The sequence below is a fragment of the Vicugna pacos genome, unplaced genomic scaffold (assembly GCF_048564905.1).
Source record: "Vicugna pacos unplaced genomic scaffold, VicPac4 scaffold_195, whole genome shotgun sequence".
NCBI lineage: Eukaryota > Metazoa > Chordata > Mammalia > Artiodactyla > Camelidae > Vicugna > Vicugna pacos.
Window position 1 is genome coordinate 97137 of NW_027328874.1, and position 12369 is coordinate 109505.

The following is a 12369-nucleotide window of genomic DNA, read 5'->3' on the forward strand; positions in this document are numbered from 1 at the left end:
ACTTCCTCTTGTGGAAATGAAGCTTCTAAAAGTTCTCAGCTCTGCATTCTTCTCTATGTCATTTTGGAGTGTTTCCAAAACAGCAAACTGAGAGTGCTCTTCTGCTTTTTATTGCCACGGGAATGTCCCAATGAAATGAGTTCTTTCCAGAGCTTCTCTGTCTACAGAAACACCTGTGGAAGCATATCTATGGATGTCACATATCAGGGCCTGCTGGAATGATCCCGCAGACCTTCCTTGTTGTCCTAGGTGCCGTACCGTGCCGGTGCCATCCAAAATGTAGCATCCGCTTTTGGGAGATAGTGCTGAAGGGAATGCTTCCTCTTCTCACGCTGTGGACTTGGACCACTCTCCCTTGTCCTCTCATCCTTGTCGCACGGGTGCACGAAGGCAACCACAGAGTTGTTGCGCATCCTGTGACTCAAACCAAACCATAATCCCAGCCCAGGTTATGAATGTAGCATATCCTAAGGCTTTTCATTCTGATTTCAAATTCAAGGCCCCCTGGATCCCTCAGACCAGATGCACGATATCTCTGATTCAGCCCCACACGTGCTCTATTGGCAAAATGCCCAATTGGTCCCTGGTCCTGCAGATGTACTGGGTGTGGCCATGGGACATATCGGTAATCGCAACCGCGCGACCAGTGTGGTTGATTTATTATTGGTACACAGTTCGGTTTGCTCTCTTGATTCGACCCACCACATCCCACAACGCACTCCAGATCCCTGAGACTCAGCGTGTGCCATCATCCGTAGCTCTATGCCTCACTGACCATTGCCTCTGCTACCTCAAATTTGGCAGCTGGGATCTTGGTCTCAGAATTAACTGTGGGGATATTTTGCGCTGGTTTCTTTGAGTTCTCTCAGCCAAGCATCTGCTGTGCACTCTTGTAAATCTCAGCACATCACCTTCAAACCCATGTCTCCTGTCCGCTTGAGAGTGTGCGTCCAAGTTAAACAGAGTTTCACCCTTGTTGCTCCATCACCAGGGGTCCGAACCTGCACTGGTTTCCATTCCCTGCTTTGCATTCTCCTGCTTCCAGGTGTCCTGAGGCCTCATCCTGTCTTTGGGAGTAACAGACCTCTCTTCGGCCAGTGTCCTATGCTAAGGGCTGGGTGAGTGGATGTTTCCATTGCTCTGTACATGGGAGCGAGTGAGTGCAGGTTGCACTTCTTCTCTGCCAACTGGGCATCGATGAATCAACACTATCCAGATACATTTCACAGAAATGTGATATTTGCTTAGCTCTTTGTTTCTATACAGCCGTGGTGGGAGGGATTGTCCGAAGACAACTATTTTGACATTGTGTTGATATCCCATTTGCAGTCTTTAAGAAGTTTAACAGAACTCATTTACATGTTTTGGGAGTTATACGAAAATGGAGTTATTTTTTGAAACACACTAAATCGACCTAGAAGCCAGACTTGTCAATTTTGGTAACATTTTGTCAGCTCTACGGAAAAGCTAGACAGATAGAATGCAAACTAGCAGTCCAAACTGTTCAAGGGGTCATGTCAGCTCTTTAAGGTTGAAGCCTCCGAAACCAACAGGAACCATGAAATAACTTTTGGAAACATGGAATAACCCCCAACCTTGGATACACTTGTGCATGTGGTGCCCTGTATCCCAATGACACCTACTGGCCAATGTTGGCATTTCAAGGGGTAACATCCCTCTCTAGGAAAATACAAGAGGAAACAAACCAAATATATACATTTAGGTTTGAATCCAAAAGCACCTAGAGGCATTCTAGCTAGGAGAATCCTGCTGCAGTTATGCTAGTCTATTGAGAACCAGGTGTTTTTCTATCAGTGTTGAGAACGCTTAATCATCCGATCCTGTAGTTTAAAGCCATTTAACGCATCCAAGTCTGCACCCCCATGATATAGTGCCCCCGGGGGCTTGACTCAAGTGAAAGACCATCCACATAAGCTGTGTCTTTAATGTCATTGGCGACTTTTACAGTTCAGTTCACTTTCTGACTTGTACTATTTACCTTCACTGTCTTGAAAAACTGAAGCCTAATACAGATTCATGTTCAGTCAAAGATTCCCCTCACTTACCACACTCCCTTCACCCCAGGGAAGACATAAACACAACATTTGCTGAATCTAGCGGAAGGACATCGTTTCTAGGTGTGAGCTAAGTATTCAATTTTATCTATTTCAGCCGAGACTATTTGACCTTGAAGGTGTTCACTGTTGTTCACAGAGAGTGAAGCTGGAGGAACTCTGATTCTAGGAGGGGCTTGCTCTTCTCGTAATGGCTTCATTGCAGCTCAGGTACTGATCCTTCAAAATGGATGCCTGAGTGGAGGGGAGGCAAGGGCAAGTGCTCACTAGCTAGGCCCAAACCTGGGAAAAGGCTTACCTGGGCTTGTTGAATTTTGGTCTGAATGGCTTGGGAATGCCCCTTGGGACGTGTGGATTCTCACGACCTCTTCCAAGAACAGGAGCGTTTTGATCATCTCTGCCATTTCTTCTCCTTCAGACGTCAGGGACCTTGGACCCGTTATTGGAGAAGAGAATTGAGGAACTTCCTCAAGTCCACGTTGGCACTCCGTATGTTTCTGCCTGTATCAGTGAGTTTCAATATGTCTCATGAATGTCTTTTGAGCCTGGTATCCTCTACAGCTGTCTCCACGCCAGTATTCTCCATTGTAGCAGAACATCTCTCATCCATGTGTTCGCATCTCTCCTCAATCCGTGCAGCCAGCTTACCGGCCAGCTTCTCTTCGTGTCTCCCCTAAAGTCGACTTCACCAGGACTGGGCAAGTCTGAAAGTACCTCGGAGCCTGACCAGTAAGCTGATGACAGGCAGATCTTCCACTGTCTGCCCTTTCAGGTTCTGGAAACTGACCTGTGACCTCAGGTCTTTGGGCAGCAGCAGTATCTCGAACTTACACAGCTTCCCGGACCAAAGACCTAAGCCAAGCTCCACAGAGGGCGGCAGCCCCTCCATCACACTGATCCACCCACAGAACTCTGCCCGGTTACCTAGGATCCAACAGCCACAACAAGCCTCGCGGTACACACCAACATTCCACCTGGAATCCAACCGCTAACTGCCATCCCCAATGGCTGCTGCATCTTGTCAGTGTTGGGGGAGGGGCTGCATCCGACGAGAGGTTCCTAAGGTAAATGTGATTCTACCCACTAGCGTCCCATGGGCCTTTCTTCTTCCCTCTTTCCTTTTGTTCAGAGCTCTATGCACTGTACCAATGGAGGGAAGTGTGTCCCTTTTCAGTTGATGGTTTCACACGTCTTTAAACTTTCTAACAGTTCACAGTACACAGGGACCCACTAAAGGAGACTTATGTTCCTATAATATCCGTACACCCGGAATACATATGCGTCGCCTGATTTCTGCTGAAACACCCACACTCTCAGGACATGGATCCATTGGATTCATGGGGGCTGAAATTCCAAGAAATGAAACCAACCCCAATGTGCACTTTGCTGTCGGTCTCTTTTGCACTTAGTACACTTTGGCAGAGCTACTTGCCTTTGTTATAGGCTTCTTACATTTCTTCTCTACGTAGCCTAGAATATGGCATTCCTTCATCCTGTTGGAAGACATACAAGTCTACATCACGGACTAGGAATCCATTTGATTCCAAATCGGCATTAGTGTTAGGTCACGATATGCTCTTATGAATCAAAATTTACGAATATGAATGCACGCTTCTGATTTCCGAATACAAGTGTGCTGAGTACATGCAAGCCACGATACTGGGTCGATGCGTTCTGAATGACCCTTGACCTCACCTTGAGTATTTTCTTTTGAATAATCATGGTTCCCTTTGTATATGTCAGCCAACCATACCATTTTGGTGCTTGTTTGTTGGTTTGATTCTTTGTTGGTCTTCTTCTCGCTTGTTTTGCAAACACGTCAGGCCATGCATCTCTCCTTTCGCTTCAAACAGAGTCAAATAAGCTGATTCACTTAAGAGAGTGCTTCCAATCACCTATGATTTCCTGCTTCCCTCTCCCATCTTTAGGGTTTTGATGTCCTCCTTAAGTTCTTCTTCTTTCTTCTCTGCCACACATGCTCTTCTTGCATTTCCAATAATGGTTTCTTCTTTCCATTCCATCTTGCTGCTTTTCTATTCAGGGGAGTTTTCTCAACCTTTCTTTTAGAAAAACTTTTGAACTGCTGAATTCTTTTAAGATTTGCCGGTCTGTAGAATTCTCTAGCTCTGCCGTTATTTGAAATGGTGTTCATGTGGCATAGGCTACCCTAGGTGGCAGCATTTGGCCATTCAGGATATGGTCTGTGTCCTGGCCCTCCTCCCTGTCCTGCAATATTGCTGCCGAGATATCAGCTGAAACCCCTCTGGAGGTTTCCTTGTGACTATGTTGTTTCCTCCAGGTGCATTTTAAATCACTCGGATATTCGTGAACTTTGTTGATTTGAATCATACAGCTGCTGGTAGGTCTATTGGGATTCCACCTCCTTCGGATGCTGTGTAATTCCTGAATTCGCATAGATGATTCTTTCTTGGCTTTCAGCAAGTTTCAGTCTGATTTTTCTACAGATAAATTTTCAGACACTTTTTGTTACTTTATCTCTTGCTTTTCCATCTGGGACTCATGATTTCTATTCTTTCATGCCCTGTCTTAACCCAGGGTTCAACTGCAATGTTTTCATTTGTTTGCACTTGCTTTCCTATGTCTGCTTCTGACCGAGGTTTTTCTCTTCCCCTGTCTTCACAGTCATTCACGCGTCCCTCTGCATTATCTAGTCTGCTAAGGACTGAATTTTAGCCCTGATATTATCACAACCATTGAGTTTCCTGATATTTTTGGCTCGTGTTGAGACTTTCTCTTCCCCTTTTCTGGTATTCTGCCTTTTGTGATTCTGAGACACTGGTGTTCTTCAGTGTTTTCCTGACCTTCATTTTCAACACTTGTTCTGGATAGCGTTTTGCAGACTAGTTGTTTGAAAGCTTATCTTTTGCGCCTTCAATATCTTTGGAACTGAAAATGGTACTTCCTGTTTCTTTTACTGTTCTTCTTCATCTCTACTGGTCAGGTAATATCAGGTATCTAATGTAGACTTCTAGGGCTTTGTTAATTGAAAAATTTAGACTCTTGTCTCTACGCAATTCCATGGGATTTCTGTGAGGACAATTTCTCCTAGGCATTGATGCCATAACCTGTACCTGTGTGTGTTGTTTGGTATATCTCCAATTGCTGGTGTTGCATTAGTTGTGATGAACAACCCATTCTACTTCGATTAGCATAACTTCATTTTGATTATACTTATCTCACACTTCTGAAAGTGCACAGGACACTTCCTCTTGTGGAAATGAAGCTTCTAAAAGTTCTCAGCTCTGCATTCTTCTCTATGTCATTTTGGAGTGTTTCCAAAACAGCAAACTGAGAGTGCTCTTCTGCTTTTTATTGCCACGGGAATGTCCCAATGAAATGAGTTCTTTCCAGAGCTTCTCTGTCTACAGAAACACCTGTGGAAGCATATCTATGGATGTCACATATCAGGGCCTGCTGGAATGATCCCGCAGACCTTCCTTGTTGTCCTAGGTGCTGTACCGTGCCGGTGCCATCCAAAATGTAGCATCGGCTTTTGGGAGATAGTGCTGAAGGGAATGCTTCCTCTTCTCACGCTGTGGACTTGGACCACTCTCCCTTGTCCTCTCATCCTTGTCGCACGGGTGCACGAAGGCAACCACAGAGTTGTTGCGCATCCTGTGACTCAAACCAAACCATAATCCCAGCCCAGGTTATGAATGTAGCATATCCTAAGGCTTTTCATTCTGATTTCAAATTCAAGGCCCCCTGGATCCCTCAGACCAGATGCACGATATCTCTGATTCAGCCCCACACGTGCTCTATTGGCAAAATGCCCAATTGGTCCCTGGTCCTGCAGATGTACTGGGTGTGGCCATGGGACATATCGGTAATCGCAACCGCGCGACCAGTGTGGTTGATTTATTATTGGTACACAGTTCGGTTTGCTCTCTTGATTCGACCCACCACATCCCACAACGCACTCCAGATCCCTGAGACTCAGCGTGTGCCATCATCCGTAGCTCTATGCCTCACTGACCATTGCCTCTGCTACCTCAAATTTGGCAGCTGGGATCTTGGTCTCAGAATTAACTGTGGGGATATTTTGCGCTGGTTTCTTTGAGTTCTCTCAGCCAAGCATCTGCTGTGCACTCTTGTAAATCTCAGCACATCACCTTCAAACCCATGTCTCCTGTCCGCTTGAGAGTGTGCGTCCAAGTTAAACAGAGTTTCACCCTTGTTGCTCCATCACCAGGGGTCCGAACCTGCACTGGTTTCCATTCCCTGCTTTGCATTCTCCTGCTTCCAGGTGTCCTGAGGCCTCATCCTGTCTTTGGGAGTAACAGACCTCTCTTCGGCCAGTGTCCTATGCTAAGGGCTGGGTGAGTGGATGTTTCCATTGCTCTGTACATGGGAGCGAGTGAGTGCAGGTTGCACTTCTTCTCTGCCAACTGGGCATCGATGAATCAACACTATCCAGATACATTTCACAGAAATGTGATATTTGCTTAGCTCTTTGTTTCTATACAGCCGTGGTGGGAGGGATTGTCCGAAGACAACTATTTTGACATTGTGTTGATATCCCATTTGCAGTCTTTAAGAAGTTTAACAGAACTCATTTACATGTTTTGGGAGTTATACGAAAATGGAGTTATTTTTTGAAACACACTAAATCGACCTAGAAGCCAGACTTGTCAATTTTGGTAACATTTTGTCAGCTCTACGGAAAAGCTAGACAGATAGAATGCAAACTAGCAGTCCAAACTGTTCAAGGGGTCATGTCAGCTCTTTAAGGTTGAAGCCTCCGAAACCAACAGGAACCATGAAATAACTTTTGGAAACATGGAATAACCCCCAACCTTGGATACACTTGTGCATGTGGTGCCCTGTATCCCAATGACACCTACTGGCCAATGTTGGCATTTCAAGGGGTAACATCCCTCTCTAGGAAAATACAAGAGGAAACAAACCAAATATATACATTTAGGTTTGAATCCAAAAGCACCTAGAGGCATTCTAGCTAGGAGAATCCTGCTGCAGTTATGCTAGTCTATTGAGAACCAGGTGTTTTTCTATCAGTGTTGAGAACGCTTAATCATCCGATCCTGTAGTTTAAAGCCATTTAACGCAACCAAGTCTGCACCCCCATGATATAGTGCCCCCGGGGGCTTGACTCAAGTGAAAGACGATCCACATAAGCTGTGTCTTTAATGTCATTGGCGACTTTTACAGTTCAGTTCACTTTCTGACTTGTACTATTTACCTTCACTGTCTTGAAAAACTGAAGCCTAATACAGATTCATGTTCAGTCAAAGATTCCCCTCACTTACCACACTCCCTTCACCCCAGGGAAGACATAAACACAACATTTGCTGAATCTAGCGGAAGGACATCGTTTCTAGGTGTGAGCTAAGTATTCAATTTTATCTATTTCAGCCGAGACTATTTGACCTTGAAGGTGTTCACTGTTGTTCACAGAGAGTGAAGCTGGAGGAACTCTGATTCTAGGAGGGGCTTGCTCTTCTCGTAATGGCTTCATTGCAGCTCAGGTACTGATCCTTCAAAATGGATGCCTGAGTGGAGGGGAGGCAAGGGCAAGTGCTCACTAGCTAGGCCCAAACCTGGGAAAAGGCTTACCTGGGCTTGTTGAATTTTGGTCTGAATGGCTTGGGAATGCCCCTTGGGACGTGTGGATTCTCACGACCTCTTCCAAGAACAGGAGCGTTTTGATCATCTCTGCCATTTCTTCTCCTTCAGACGTCAGGGACCTTGGACCCGTTATTGGAGAAGAGAATTGAGGAACTTCCTCAAGTCCACGTTGGCACTCCGTATGTTTGTGCCTGTATCAGTGAGTTTCAATATGTCTCATGAATGTCTTTTGAGCCTGGTATCCTCTACAGCTGTCTCCACGCCAGTATTCTCCATTGTAGCAGAACATCTCTCATCCATGTGTTCGCATCTCTCCTCAATCCGTGCAGCCAGCTTACCGGCCAGCTTCTCTTCGTGTCTCCCCTAAAGTCGACTTCACCAGGACTGGGCAAGTCTGAAAGTACCTCGGAGCCTGACCAGTAAGCTGATGACAGGCAGATCTTCCACTGTCTGCCCTTTCAGGTTCTGGAAACTGACCTGTGACCTCAGGTCTTTGGGCAGCAGCAGTATCTCGAACTTACACAGCTTCCCGGACCAAAGACCTAAGCCAAGCTCCACAGAGGGCGGCAGCCCCTCCATCACACTGATCCACCCACAGAACTCTGCCCGGTTACCTAGGATCCAACAGCCACAACAAGCCTCGCGGTACACACCAACATTCCACCTGGAATCCAACCGCTAACTGCCATCCCCAATGGCTGCTGCATCTTGTCAGTGTTGGGGGAGGGGCTGCATCCGACGAGAGGTTCCTAAGGTAAATGTGATTCTACCCACTAGCGTCCCATGGGCCTTTCTTCTTCCCTCTTTCCTTTTGTTCAGAGCTCTATGCACCGTACCAATGGAGGGAAGTGTGTCCCTTTTCAGTTGATGGTTTCACACGTCTTTAAACTTTCTAACAGTTCACAGTACACAGGGACCCACTAAAGGAGACTTATGTTCCTATAATATCCGTACACCCGGAATACATATGCGTCGCCTGATTTCTGCTGAAACACCCACACTCTCAGGACATGGATCCATTGGATTCATGGGGGCTGAAATTCCAAGAAATGAAACCAACCCCAATGTGCACTTTGCTGTCGGTCTCTTTTGCACTTAGTACACTTTGGCAGAGCTACTTGCCTTTGTTATAGGCTTCTTACATTTCTTCTCTACGTAGCCTAGAATATGGCATTCCTTCATCCTGTTGGAAGACATACAAGTCTACATCACGGACTAGGAATCCATTTGATTCCAAATCGGCATTAGTGTTAGGTCACGATATGCTCTTATGAATCAAAATTTACGAATATGAATGCACGCTTCTGATTTCCGAATACAAGTGTGCTGAGTACATGCAAGCCACGATACTGGGTCGATGCGTTCTGAATGACCCTTGACCTCACCTTGAGTATTTTCTTTTGAATAATCATGGTTCCCTTTGTATATGTCAGCCAACCATACCATTTTGGTGCTTGTTTGTTGGTTTGATTCTTTGTTGGTCTTCTTCTCGCTTGTTTTGCAAACACGTCAGGCCATGCATCTCTCCTTTCGCTTCAAACAGAGTCAAATAAGCTGATTCACTTAAGAGAGTGCTTCCAATCACCTATGATTTCCTGCTTCCCTCTCCCATCTTTAGGGTTTTGATGTCCTCCTTAAGTTCTTCTTCTTTCTTCTCTGCCACACATGCTCTTCTTGCATTTCCAATAATGGTTTCTTCTTTCCATTCCATCTTGCTGCTTTTCTATTCAGGGGAGTTTTCTCAACCTTTCTTTTAGAAAAACTTTTGAACTGCTGAATTCTTTTAAGATTTGCCGGTCTGTAGAATTCTCTAGCTCTGCCGTTATTTGAAATGGTGTTCATGTGGCATAGGCTACCCTAGGTGGCAGCATTTGGCCATTCAGGATATGGTCTGTGTCCTGGCACTCCTCCCTGTCCTGCAATATTGCTGCCGAGATATCAGCTGAAACCCCTCTGGAGGTTTCCTTGTGACTATGTTGTTTCCTCCAGGTGCATTTTAAATCACTCGGATATTCGTGAACTTTGTTGATTTGAATCATACAGCTGCTGGTAGGTCTATTGGGATTCCACCTCCTTCGGATGCTGTGTAATTCCTGAATTCGCATAGATGATTCTTTCTTGGCTTTCAGCAAGTTTCAGTCTGATTTTTCTACAGATAAATTTTCAGACACTTTTTGTTACTTTATCTCTTGCTTTTCCATCTGGGACTCATGATTTCTATTCTTTCATGCCCTGTCTTAACCCAGGGTTCAACTGCAATGTTTTCATTTGTTTGCACTTGCTTTCCTATGTCTGCTTCTGACCGAGGTTTTTCTCTTCCCCTGTCTTCACAGTCATTCACGCGTCCCTCTGCATTATCTAGTCTGCTAAGGACTGAATTTTAGCCCTGATATTATCACAACCATTGAGTTTCCTGATATTTTTGGCTCGTGTTGAGACTTTCTCTTCCCCTTTTCTGGTATTCTGCCTTTTGTGATTCTGAGACACTGGTGTTCTTCAGTGTTTTCCTGACCTTCATTTTCAACACTTGTTCTGGATAGCGTTTTGCAGACTAGTTGTTTGAAAGCTTATCTTTTGCGCCTTCAATATCTTTGGAACTGAAAATGGTACTTCCTGTTTCTTTTACTGTTCTTCTTCATCTCTACTGGTCAGGTAATATCAGGTATCTAATGTAGACTTCTAGGGCTTTGTTAATTGAAAAATTTAGACTCTTGTCTCTACGCAATTCCATGGGATTTCTGTGAGGACAATTTCTCCTAGGCATTGATGCCATAACCTGTACCTGTGTGTGTTGTTTGGTATATCTCCAATTGCTGGTGTTGCATTAGTTGTGATGAACAACCCATTCTACTTCGATTAGCATAACTTCATTTTGATTATACTTATCTCACACTTCTGAAAGTGCACAGGACACTTCCTCTTGTGGAAATGAAGCTTCTAAAAGTTCTCAGCTCTGCATTCTTCTCTATGTCATTTTGGAGTGTTTCCAAAACAGCAAACTGAGAGTGCTCTTCTGCTTTTTATTGCCACGGGAATGTCCCAATGAAATGAGTTCTTTCCAGAGCTTCTCTGTCTACAGAAACACCTGTGGAAGCATATCTATGGATGTCACATATCAGGGCCTGCTGGAATGATCCCGCAGACCTTCCTTGTTGTCCTAGGTGCCGTACCGTGCCGGTGCCATCCAAAATGTAGCATCCGCTTTTGGGAGATAGTGCTGAAGGGAATGCTTCCTCTTCTCACGCTGTGGACTTGGACCACTCTCCCTTGTCCTCTCATCCTTGTGGCACGGGTGCACGAAGGCAACCACAGAGTTGTTGCGCATCCTGTGACTCAAACCAAACCATAATCCCAGCCCAGGTTATGAATGTAGCATATCCTAAGGCTTTTCATTCTGATTTCAAATTCAAGGCCCCCTGGATCCCTCAGACCAGATGCACGATATCTCTGATTCAGCCCCACACGTGCTCTATTGGCAAAACGCCCAATTGGTCCCTGGTCCTGCAGATGTACTGGGTGTGGCCATGGGACATATCGGTAATCGCAACCGCGCGACCAGTGTGGTTGATTTATTATTGGTACACAGTTCGGTTTGCTCTCTTGATTCGACCCACCACATCCCACAACGCACTCCAGATCCCTGAGACTCAGCGTGTGCCATCATCCGTAGCTCTATGCCTCACTGACCATTGCCTCTGCTACCTCAAATTTGGCAGCTGGGATCTTGGTCTCAGAATTAACTGTGGGGATATTTTGCGCTGGTTTCTTTGAGTTCTCTCAGCCAAGCATCTGCTGTGCACTCTTGTAAATCTCAGCACATCACCTTCAAACCCATGTCTCCTGTCCGCTTGAGAGTGTGCGTCCAAGTTAAACAGAGTTTCACCCTTGTTGCTCCATCACCAGGGGTCCGAACCTGCACTGGTTTCCATTCCCTGCTTTGCATTCTCCTGCTTCCAGGTGTCCTGAGGCCTCATCCTGTCTTTGGGAGTAACAGACCTCTCTTCGGCCAGTGTCCTATGCTAAGGGCTGGGTGAGTGGATGTTTCCATTGCTCTGTACATGGGAGCGAGTGAGTGCAGGTTGCACTTCTTCTCTGCCAACTGGGCATCGATGAATCAACACTATCCAGATACATTTCACAGAAATGTGATATTTGCTTAGCTCTTTGTTTCTATACAGCCGTGGTGGGAGGGATTGTCCGAAGACAACTATTTTGACATTGTGTTGATATCCCATTTGCAGTCTTTAAGAAGTTTAACAGAACTCATTTACATGTTTTGGGAGTTATACGAAAATGGAGTTATTTTTTGAAACACACTAAATCGACCTAGAAGCCAGACTTGTCAATTTTGGTAACATTTTGTCAGCTCTACGGAAAAGCTAGACAGATAGAATGCAAACTAGCAGTCCAAACTGTTCAAGGGGTCATGTCAGCTCTTTAAGGTTGAAGCCTCCGAAACCAACAGGAACCATGAAATAACTTTTGGAAACATGGAATAACCCCCAACCTTGGATACACTTGTGCATGTGGTGCCCTGTATCCCAATGACACCTACTGGCCAATGTTGGCATTTCAAGGGGTAACATCCCTCTCTAGGAAAATACAAGAGGAAACAAACCAAATATATACATTTAGGTTTGAATCCAAAAGCACCTAGAGGCATTCTAGCTAGGAGAATCCTGCTGCA

The 12369-nt window shown here is 45.3% G+C and overlaps 1 long non-coding RNA gene across 2 annotated transcripts; it reads left to right on the forward strand.

Annotated features, from left to right (window-relative positions):
* The first annotated feature begins 960 nt into the window (after positions 1 to 960).
* LOC140695292 (uncharacterized) lies at positions 961 to 2919 on the forward strand. 2 transcript variants are annotated; one of them, XR_012070985.1, is made up of 4 exons: positions 961 to 1118; positions 2173 to 2285; positions 2494 to 2584; positions 2715 to 2919. It is a non-coding gene; the product is annotated as an uncharacterized lncRNA (long non-coding RNA). The 2 variants fall into 2 exon arrangements; XR_012070984.1 differs by lacking the exon at positions 961 to 1118 and having other exon boundaries at positions 2045 to 2285.
* Positions 2920 to 12369: the final 9450 nt, after the last annotated feature.